At 45.2% G+C, this 11,276-nt stretch overlaps 1 long non-coding RNA gene across 1 annotated transcript in view; it reads right to left on the reverse strand.

The window, feature by feature from the left end:
* Window positions 1-5,123: 5,123 nt before the first annotated feature.
* Window positions 5,124-11,276, reverse strand: part of LOC114620764 — a 25,343-nt gene continuing 19,190 nt past the window's right edge. The window contains exon 3 of the long non-coding RNA XR_003711353.1: window positions 5,124-8,585. This is a non-coding gene — a long non-coding RNA (uncharacterized LOC114620764). The remainder of the gene's footprint in view (window positions 8,586-11,276) is intronic.

Below are 11,276 nucleotides of genomic sequence, written 5' to 3' on the forward strand. Positions count from 1 at the left end.
CATGTCTATGATAGTTAGAATACAATGTGCAGTAATTGGTTCTCTTCTTCTAGCTTGTGGGTCCCAGGAACCCAGCTCTACTCATCAAGCTTGTCAGGAAGTACCTTTACCTAGTATGGCTTCTCACTGGCCTCTGATTGTTACTTATTAAATGATTAAAATTAATTCAAGGGCCAAACCTCATTCTGTCTACTCAGCCATTCATACTGAGGTTCTGTTCAGTCTTGACACCATGTGTGACCTCAGTTCTTACCAGCCCAGAGGACATGAGTTCTATGGAGAAGTCAGATAACACCTTGGGCAATGAGAAGTAAACTGAGTTTGAGGATGGGGATTAAATATAAGGCCTCCAGTAAGCAAGTTCTTGCTGCTGCTAGGAAACCAGGTCAGGTGAGTACTGACAGCAAGGGCGAGTGGAGACTGAGCTCAGAAGCATTGCACTGCCCTGTCTTTGAGCCCGCTTGGTTCTCAAGTCTAGACAGAACTGAGCCCACCAATGATGGAATGAGCTGAATTAAGAGCCAGAGGTGAAGACATTGCACAGGAACTACTCTCTATGAGAGCTCCTGCCCTCAGTTAACCAGCCTGGTTCTTACAGTGTCCTCCAGCTAAAGCAGGCAGCTGGGCTGAAGAGGAAAACCACAGTGTGGCCTCCCAGAGTCCCAGTGCAGTGCTCTCTATTCTGGGTAAACTTTGCTCTCACATTACTTCATAATTCTCTCAAAATTCACTTTAAAAGGCTGTGAGAATTTTTTGAATATGCTGATTTTGAAAATACATAGAATAAGAAAATATATATCGTATTCATTGGTATTTTGCCTGCGTGTATATCCTTGTGGTGGTATTGGGTTCTCTGGAACTGGAGTTACAGACAGTTGTGAGCTGCCATGTGGATGCTGGGAATTGAACCCAGGTCCTCTAGAAGAGCAACCAGTGCTCTTAATCACTGAACCATCTCTCCAGCCCCTGAATGAATTATAGAACAAATGTTAATGAACACAAAATAGCTTACCATGAATCCCCATATCTGAAGGGACTATAGAATCAATTAAATCCAACCTAACAAGATTCCCTGGAAAGAACTGGTTTGGGGATGGGTAGAGTGGGGGGTGAGGTTTAGATGGTGAGGACGGAGCTTCCTAAACGCTGGGATTACAGGTGTGTGTCACCATCACTGAATTCAAAGGTTTGGGGTTGTTTTTGCTTTAGAAACAAGATTTCGAGCTAGAATTCGATGACATCTAATTCACGATGTAGTCAGTGGTCCTGATCCTTCTGCTTCTGCTTCCCAAGTGCTAGGATGACAGGGATGAACCACAATGCCCTCATAGGGTATTTGGTTGTTTTTTGTTTTGTTTTCTTCTACAATTTTTATTTTTTTTTACTTTTATTTTCTTTACATTTTGAAATGTGAATGTATAACAATAACTTGTTGAAGTCAATTTTTAAAAAAAAAGGTTAGCTGGATGTGGTGATACACACCTTTAATCCCAGCATTTGGGAGGCAGAGACAATCAGATTCTGAATTTGAGAGTAACTGGCCTACAGAGAGTTCCAGGACAGCCAGGCCTACACCGAGAAACCCTGTCTTGAAAAACCAAAAAAGGTCTGACAGTGGTGGCATATGCTTTTAATCCCAGCACTCAGGAGTCAGAAGGAGAAGGGTCTTGAGGCCAGCCTGATCTACAGAGTAATTCCAGGACAGCCAAGGCTACACGGAGAAACCTTGTCTTTAAAAAATGGAAAAGGAGGAACCGCCACACTGATTTCCAAAGTGGTTGCACCATCTTGCAGTCCCACCAACAATGGAGGAGTGTTCCTCTTTCTCCACACCCTCGCCAGCATCTACTATCACCTGAGTTTTTAATCTTAGCCATTCTGACTGGTATGAGATGGAATCTCAGGGTTGTTTTGATTTGCATTTCCCTGACGACTAAGGATGCCGAGCATTTCTTTAGGTGCTTCTCGGCCATTCGAGTTTCTTCTGTTGAAAATTCTTTGTTAAGCTCTATACCCCATTTTTTAATAGGGTAATTTGGTTGCCTGGAGTTTAATTTCTTGAGTTCTTTGTATATATTGGATATTAGCCCTCTATCAGATGAAGGATTGGTAAAGATCTTTTCCCAATTTGTTGGTTGTCGTTTTGTCCTATTGACAGTGTCCTTTGCCTTACAGAAACTTTGCAATTTTATGAAGTCCCATTTGTCAATTCTCGATCTTAGAGCAAATTGGACATAGCATTACCCGAGGATCCAGCTATACCACTCCTAGGCATATACCCAGAAGGTGCTCGAACATATAATAAGGACATATGCTCAACTATGTTCATAGCAGCCTTATTTATAATAGCCAGGAGCTGGAAAGAACCCAGATGTCCTTCAACTGAGGAATGGATTAAAAAAATGTGGTATATTTACACAATGGAGTATTACTCAGCTATTAAAAACAATGAATTTGAGAGGTTCCTAGGTAAATGGATGGAACTAGAAATTATCATACTGAGTGAGGTAAGCCAATCACAAAAGAACACACATGGTATTCACTCACTGATTATTGGATATTAGCCCAGAACCTTAAAATGCCCAAGATGCAACTCACAGGCCACATGAAGTCCATAAAGAATGAAGACCAAGTGGGGGTGATTCGGTCCTTCTTAGAAGGAGCAACAAAATACTCAAGGGAGCAAATATGGAGACAAAGCGAGGGACAAAAACTGAAGGAGGGGCCGTCTGAAGACCTTTCCACCTGAGTATCCATCCCATGTGCAGTCACCAAAGGTAGATGCTGATGTGGAAGTCAGGAAGTGCATGCTGATAAGAGCCTGATATGGATGTCTCCTCAGAGGTCTTCAAGAGTCTGACATATTCAGAGGCAGATGCTCACAACTAGCCATTGAAGTGATCATGGGGTTCTCAATGGAGGAGTTAGAGTGAAGACTGAAGGAGCTGAAAGGATTTGTGGCCCCATGAGGAGAGCAACAATACCAACCAACCACAGCTCCCAGGGTCTAAACCACCAGCCTGGGAGCACTTATGGAGGGATCCAGGGCCTTAGCTGAATATATAAGAGTGGAGGGCCCTGCTGGGCACAGGTGGAAGATGAGATCCTTGACCTCATGAAGGCTGGACGCCCCAGGGGGTGGGAGTTTTGAGGGTGGGGAGGTGGGAGTGGGGGGGTAGATAGAGGTTACATCCACAAAGAAGAAGGAGGAGGTGTGAGGGGATTGGGGGTTCCTGGGTGGGTGGGGGATGGGGTAAGGGGACAACATATGAAATGTAAATAAAACATCCAATAAAAAAATTAAAAAAAAAAAAATGGAAAAGGAAAAAAACAAACAACAAAAACAAATGGTAGTGGATGGGGATGGGGTTCTGTATTTTTTTAAAGCTCTTTTATACATAAGAACTGGTAGTAATGGCTCTTTCCATTCAAAAAGAATCATATGATGGGCGGCAGGGTAGCGAGAAAATAATTTCCAAAATAATTTTTGATCTTTACAATTCTGAACTGTATGACTCTAGAATCATATTTTAAAACAACAATATTAAGAGTGTGCAATATATTAACCAGTAGATGAAATAAAATGTTCCTGAAGTGAATCTAATACAAATAGAATTTGGGAAGTCACTACCTCCCAGGTTTCCACGAAGGTTTTGCCGCCAGCCAGACCTGTGCCCACCCCCCAGCATTTTCCATGTCTCTGTTCACTTACTGAGCAAAGCAGCCTGGACTACTGTTGGATGGCTCTGAGTGTTAGTACAGCGTTTGAGCAGGTCTGTACCAGAGCAGGCAGTGCTGCAGCATGTCAGTGTGTAGGTGGGGGATGTCTGACCCACAGCATAACTGAATTCATTGAGGAGGGTGACTGGATGGATGGCTTGCTTCTGGTAGGCTGCTCTTGGACTTGGCTGGTGAACTGCTTCTGGAGAGTCTGTCTGGACTGACTGACACTGGGATGAGAAACTCATGTTGATTTTATACTCAGATTTTTGCTTGGCCTGCCAATATGTCTGTGGCTCTGGTTGTCAGGAAACTCTCAATAGAGGATAGAAGACCTTATTTAACCAGCATTGAGTCTGTCTCATCCCTGATTGTTATTATCTAATGCAAATTAAGCTTTCCTATTGCCTAACATACAGCTCTGGACAAGAAAAGAGGAGTAAACTTAAGCCACAATATCCAAAGGGCTGAACAGTGATTAATCGTAGCAGCAAAGTAGGGCTTCCTGATAAATAGATACATCCATTTTCTAACCCAAATGTACAACAGGAACCAAAAAGAGAGAAGAAATCACTTCAAGTGACTTGAGCAGGAAGTGTTCATTTTTCACTTGTCTCCATGCTTTGGAAATCAATCCTTTCAACTGAGAGACTCCATCACTGCCTTTCCCTCCTCCACCTCCGCTACCTATTATTCTCATTTGAATGGTCTGTAACTGTCAAGTAAAGGTTGTTATCAGTATTGCATCTGGTCCAGATGGATTAGAGGGGAATGATGTTTGTGGCTCTCTGTAATCCCTCCATCAGCTCCAGGATTGCCAGTTTCTCCAGGGAATGTGGCAAAGCTGCAGAAAATCCCCCAAGACAAGATGTTTCAGGCTTCTCTCTGGTTTAGCTGGCAGACACACACACACACACACACACACACACACACACACACACACACAAAGTAATGCAGGCAAGAAAAATCAGAAAAAAAAAAAAAGTTTCTCTGGTCTGCAAATGAGAGGCAGCTGCAGAGTGAGCGCTCTGCTCCTCCTGAGGGTGGCTGCTGCCTGGTCAGTCTCAGAGGAGTGAGCACTTCCATGCATGTGTTCTGTTTCCAAGATAACTCAAAGCCACCTGCTTCAAGCAGCCTCATATGGAGTCAGATATGTGTACTGATGTGGCCTCCAGACTAGTTCTGCTTCCAAGTCTAAAAATAAACTTAACAGAGGCTTTGAACAAATCTATATTTTCTGGGCTTGAGCTCTTCTAGATTGAATGGCATTTGCCATTCGCTTTCATCATGGAATCGAGGGGAAATGGCTACAATGGAGTTTGCAAAATAAAATAAAATAAATTTTTTGAACAGTCTGTAGAGCAAGAACAATGAGACACGAAGTAGCCAGTCTTTACTCTTTTAAGCAGTAATTTATATTTATTGAAGTTCACAGTGTACACACAGGCTGTGGGAAGACAGAGAAGGCAGGCAGAGCACTGCTGAGCATTACAGAGGAAACAAAGTGAGAAAACAGAATACCCAGCTGAAAATTTTCCATTCCTTGCACTGAAAAGAGGTTAGCATCACAAGCAATAGGCATTTTAACATTTTTCTTTTTCTTTTTTGTTTTTTCCTACTCGAGAGCATTTTCAGTATTGTACACAAGTTTATGTTAAATTCTTGGTATTGAGTTTTGTTACCTATTATTATCTATCTATTATCATTAGAAATTGCTTACAAACGAAACAAAAAAATCTCCCTTTTTAAAAAAAACTCATAAATAGAGTATTTTAAAAGAATTTAGAGATGGCTAAGATGATTGATCTAAAAACAATATGTTTCATCTAACAGAAAATCTGGCAGGAGAAATAAATAAACACTGCCTGGGCACCTTCTTGAGAGCATCCAGGCCTTAAAATAAAATGGCCACAACCAACAGTGAAAGTGCTAGAAATTCAAAACCATGACCTAACCTGTTACAACTCCAAAGACCCAGACATCCACAGAAGACGAAGCCAAATTTGTAATGACCTGTCTCTATTTGTTTATTTTGAGACAGGGTCTCACAATGTAGCCCTGGCTGTTCTGGAATCACAGACATCTATTATACCACCATACTTGGCATCACATCTGTTTTTAGAAATATTTTCTGAGTATAAATCATGAATACCTGGATACATGGGAAATGCACGCATGCGTGCACACACACACACAAGAGCCAGAGAGCCAGAGAGACAGAGAGTGAGAGACAGAGAGAGACAGAGGCAAAGAGACAGAGGCAGAAAGAGACAGACAGAGAAAGAGACTGTCCGCCTCCTGGCCCCCTTCGCTTCCTTTTGAATGAAAAAGCACTATATCACCTGTATTATACACAAAAACTAGGATACCCTTAGCATGGTTCTTTTCCTACTAAGTTTAGTTTCTCTGAACTCTGCACACATCTGTTTCAACAGATCTGCTTTATAGTATATATCAAAATAGAGTCGGTGAGTCCTCATTCAGATATGTAGAAAAGCCAGATAGGCTTTTCACCGTTTAAGTATTGTTTTTTATTTCTGTGTTTTTCCTGTATCTGCCCCAACAGCAAGAAGGAAGAGATGGAAGAGAACCAATGAAATGTGCTCTTGCTGTGACACAATAACAAAGGTCTGTTAGAAATTTTCTTTTTCTTCTCCATCTAAAAACTGTTGGAAAAGTAGCAACCCCTCACATTTGAGCCATCTCTAGGGAATACATGGCTTCACTGTATGAGTTGAACAGTCACCATCAATTACATGATTTTCCACAGCAAGACAGACTCTTACATCCAAATTTTGAAACTATGAACTATTGCAGGGATGACGGCGCCTTGTATTTAAAAGGCCCCTGGGGAGGTCTAGTCAAAATATTTCCACTCCTCTCAGAAACTGCCATACAAAAGAAAAGAAGGACACAGGGAGAATCAAAAGGAAAACTTTCCTTCCGAAGGTCGCGGAAGGAAATGCCAGGCCGCTGGATCTTCCTCTTTTCCCAAAGCAGGCTGGATCAAAAACCTTGCCTGGGAACATTCATCCCCAACAAAAAGACCAAATTAGGTTTGCGTCCATTTCTGAACGCCTGTGGTTAATAGAAAGCCTTCATCATCCCGCCCTAAGTGGGTGTGTTTAATTGACCATGGATGTCCATGAGGCACAGCACCGGTGTTGGTGTTGTAAATAGATGGGTGAGTGATGGGCACATAGTTTTTCCATAAAGCAGAGCTACTGGCTCAGAGTGAGTGGACTCCGGCTTGAAAATGTGTTCCAGGCTATGGTGATACCAGGATGGAGTTGAGGTAAGAGAAGACAGGGTAAGGTTTAGAGAAGAGAGTGACCTAATTCCCTTCCTTGAGTTTGCAGTTTGGATCCCGACCTGGTACAATCCCGTTGTGGTTTGGTAGCCCCGCACCAGAGGGCGGGGGCGGGGGACACCTTCTGGGCAGTCCAATAGCTTCCTGAGCCACGTATCTTTCCGGCTCACATCCTCACGAGAAGGCCCCCCCCCAAATAGGCCAGGCTGAGCGAGGACTTTGTCCAGAGCCTTGGGACTAAACAGTTGAACCCTAAAACTTCATCCAAAAGGCCGGACCAGAAGTGCCACCGAGAGCTTCAGTGGCCCCCAGCAGAGGTAGTGAGGGACCCTCCCTCACTTCCATCTCACAGCCATCCGCACCCTAGACAGAAGAGCACCTTCAGACTGTACCGAGAGCAATACTCACAGTTCCAGTTAGAACAAGTTTTAAGTGAGGGTTGGGCTGGGAAGCCGCGGGCAGGAGGTCACGTGTGCCCCCGTCACTGTAGCTCCCCTCGCCTCTCCGGTTCGAGTTATGCCATCAAGCTAATATATTGTGACTGCTCTTCTCTCCTGTGACAAAGGCTTGCAGCTGCCTCCAAATCAATAGACGTCAAAGAAATATGAAAACAGTCATGATGACACAAAACTTAAATCCTGCTTGCAGTCTACACGACCAGAACTGCGCTTCTGTTCTCCAGGCCGCCGATTAATTTATCCCAAAGTTTAGTCAAATTTTTATTCCGCTACCTTTTTCCCAGTAGATCGCGCTACATCTGTCGGGTTTGTAATGTAATTTGTAATTACTGCCCTTCATGTGGTCCGGTGCCTTGAACCATCTTTAATTAAAAGCATAATTAAGGGAAGATCTAAAGAAAGACAATTACCAGATGGTCTTTTTTTTTTAAGAGGCAGTAGTTGCTCAGAGAGGGGCTTAGGGTCTGTCCCCTCAACCCTGTGCTTGGAGAGGGGGCGGCGGCCGGGTCCGCGCCTGCGCGCAGCAGAGGCCTTCCTGGGCCGGTGCGCACTGACCCACTCCTTGGCTCCCTGGTCCGGGCTCTAACAGTTCCATGGGACCGCGCTCAAAGGTGAGCGCTTGCATCTCCCACTGCATAGAGACTGACTTTTTTTTCTTTCTTTTCTGGTGGTCTCAGGGTTTGGAGCGGCCGCGGGAAGTCTGGAACCAGATCAAGGCTGAGACAACTTCCAAATTCGCGAAGCCCCCACCCCTACTCACAGAGTACGGTCCATCCTGCTGAGCTAGACCCTGGGAGTTCTGAAACAGAAAGGAAAGGATTGGTGGTGGAAGGAAGGATGGGAGAACTGGGACTGATCCACCACGGGGTTCCGGCTTAAGTCCACCCCTGGATTCGGCCCAACTAGGTGGGAGCTGAAGGAGTGTTCCCAGGAGGGCTCCCAAGGACAAAGAAGCCAACCAGACCTCATCTTTCGCCGCAGCCTCGACGGGCAGAGCGGCCCAGGATAGCGATTCTCTCGGCTCCCTGGTGTCCATGGGTTCCTTGGAATTTCCAGACTAAGGGTGGGGAGAGGTTGAACCCCGTCTCCGTTCCTGTCTCATCCACACACACCCCCCCACACACATAAATAATGCAGACGGGAGCCAAGAAAGATTTCTGCATCAGCACCGCGTTGCCCGGGCGGCTGGCGCAAGGATTCCAAAGACGGAGAATGGAAATTAAACTGTTGTTGTATGAAGGGGATGTCATTATGTGACTGCTCATATTCAAAGTCAGGCAGCAGCGAATTGTAATCATTTCAATTATCTTCAATATATTTTCCTTAGGACACAAGTTGTCAAAGATTTTTTTTTTTAAGGAAGTACATTCTCGCGGTTCCGTGGGTCCATTTTCCAGACGGTTTGTTACTCTTGCTGCATGATTTGGTTTCAGCTTTTATTCCCCAGTCTCAGAGTCTCTTACAGAGATTTCTCTGGGTGGGAAGAGTCACTTCGGCCCTTGTGGCTTCTCTGGCTGTGCGGACCGTGTGGAAAATCGGCCTCCGTGTACCTGGCGCGCGCGTTTTTGTTGCTTTCAGGTTTAATTAACTTTGAACAACAAATATGCTTCGAGTTCTGGATCTGGTGACGCCTTGGGAAAGGGAGGGGGTTGTATTGTACTCTGTGTCCTTCCCAGCCTGGAGCGGGAGGTGAGGGTGAGGCTGGCAGTGCTTGCCTGTGCCCTCCAACCCCCAGGCCAATCAAGCAGAAAAGCACGTACTGGACTGAGCGGGGATCTAGGCTCAGTCCAGGGAAAGCAGGGAAGAGCCGGAACTGTGCAGCCCTCTCTCTGTCTCCTCTTGTCCCCATCGTTGGACAGTGGCACGTTGGATGTGATGTCCTAGTGAGGAAAGAAGGAGATCTGGAAAAGAGCTCTGCAATCCCAGTCTGGGCATAGAGAGTAAGAGTCGCCTTGTCAGCCCTCCTCCAATCTCCCGGATTAAGATTAATCCCGATCTTTACACTAATATGTCCTCTTTGGTTTTTATTATACTCATTTGGGGGGAAATGAGCTCTTGCCAGGCAAATAGCACCCCGCACCTCACTTCTCATAGCAGCGCAGGGCTGGGGCCTGAACAACCCCGCGGGCAATTCCCGAGCTGCCGATATTATATTTGTGAAATGTCCTTTTGTTGAGGCTTTTAACACCTTATAACGAATCATTTGTTCCTTTCTCTTTAATTTTGATAGACAATTAGCCATCAGAGATACACCAGTTGACTGTAACCGAGCATTAAACTCGCCTTTATGCAACGCTAATTTAGCATAACTGCTTTGTTTAACGTTGCTATATAAGAACCAGGTTTTGTAGTATTTTTTTTAAAAAAAAAAGGTGTAATTTTATGTGGGGCTTCATTTCTTTTGGCCTTGTACGCAGCAAGCCCTTTCCTCTTTGTGAGGCGTTCTGCTGGGGCCCAATGCCATTTCCCAGTGCCTAGCACCTGCAGGCTTTGGGGGTGGGGGGAAAGAAAGGGAATTAGCATTGATATAGATTTAGTTGAAATGTAATCTCTTAAATCTGTCCAAGATTCAGAGAGATAATTACACTTTCACTGCATTGCCAGGGGTCAGCGTCTCTGAGGACCGGAGGAGTTGATTTACTAACAATAGTGTTACATTTAAAAAAAAAATGGCGTTGGAGATTATAATGTTAATGGCTGCTGTCGCTGGGGAATGCTGCGGCTTCCAACTAATTCCACATAGCTTCTTTTTCCTCCTTCCTTTCTTCCTGGGCTTCATCTTTGTAAGGAACTGGAGCCTTCCTAATGTTCAATTTGCTGCAAGCGCCAAAAGGTTAAGACTAGCTCTGGGGCTTGGTCACGACACGGTTGTTCTGATAGTGTTTGCATTGTAGCCTCGACAGTAAGGCTGTCCTCTCAGTAACAAGGACCAGAGTGAAGGAGAGTGCTACGGGCACCTCTCAGCGAGGGAAGCAGAGGGCGCCCAGGCAGAAGACAGCACCAGCTGGACCTTCAGGAGTCGGCTCTCTCTGGCCTTGTGTCTGCGGCTAGGATTGCAGCCTGGAGAAACGTGCCAAGCTGGACCTCTCTCTCCCTTGGTCCTGGAGCTCTTCAGTCAAACCAAGGCCCTGTTCTGTACCCCCTTCTCCAGCTCTAGCTGGTTTCTGCACCTAGAGAGTTCAGTTACCACAGAGTTTTCACCTTAGCTGGAGTTGGGCAGGGGACTGGGACCTGAGTTCAGAGAAACATCTCGGAAGTCCTGATTCCTGTCAGGGTGAGGATGAGCTTTATAACTAAAAGCCAACGTCCTTCACAGTAGAGATTATTATGGAATTTACATTCACACACACACACACACACACACACACACACACACACACACCAAACTTCAGGTACAGGGGTCTCAGTCCCCAGAAATCCTGAGGTTGCCTCTAACTAGTAGTCTTGAGAGTTTACTCTGAAGTTTTGCACCACAAAGAGTACCACTTACCAGTGTGTGGAGGCCTCTAGTAGCCCACCAAAGTACAAGCAGGCGTCCCTCTCATCATTCTCAAGTGGACCAATAGCCATTGAAACTATGTCCAAAATGCCCTGGCTAAACAGGACTCTCAGATTTTCTTGGGAAAAGAACACAACTGGTTTTGTGGCCTCCTCCAGTGCTAGATGGCTGAGAATCCAAATCCAAGGAGTGTCCAGCTGCCTAGGTCTGCCCCCAGGGCCATCCCCCAGGGACACACACACAGAGAGAGAGAGAGAGAGAGAGAGAGAGAGAGAGAGAGAGAGAGAGA

The sequence above is a fragment of the Grammomys surdaster genome, unplaced genomic scaffold, assembly GCF_004785775.1.
Source record: "Grammomys surdaster isolate TR1022 unplaced genomic scaffold, NIH_TR_1.0 170, whole genome shotgun sequence".
In the NCBI taxonomy this organism is placed as follows: Eukaryota; Metazoa; Chordata; class Mammalia; order Rodentia; family Muridae; genus Grammomys; species Grammomys surdaster.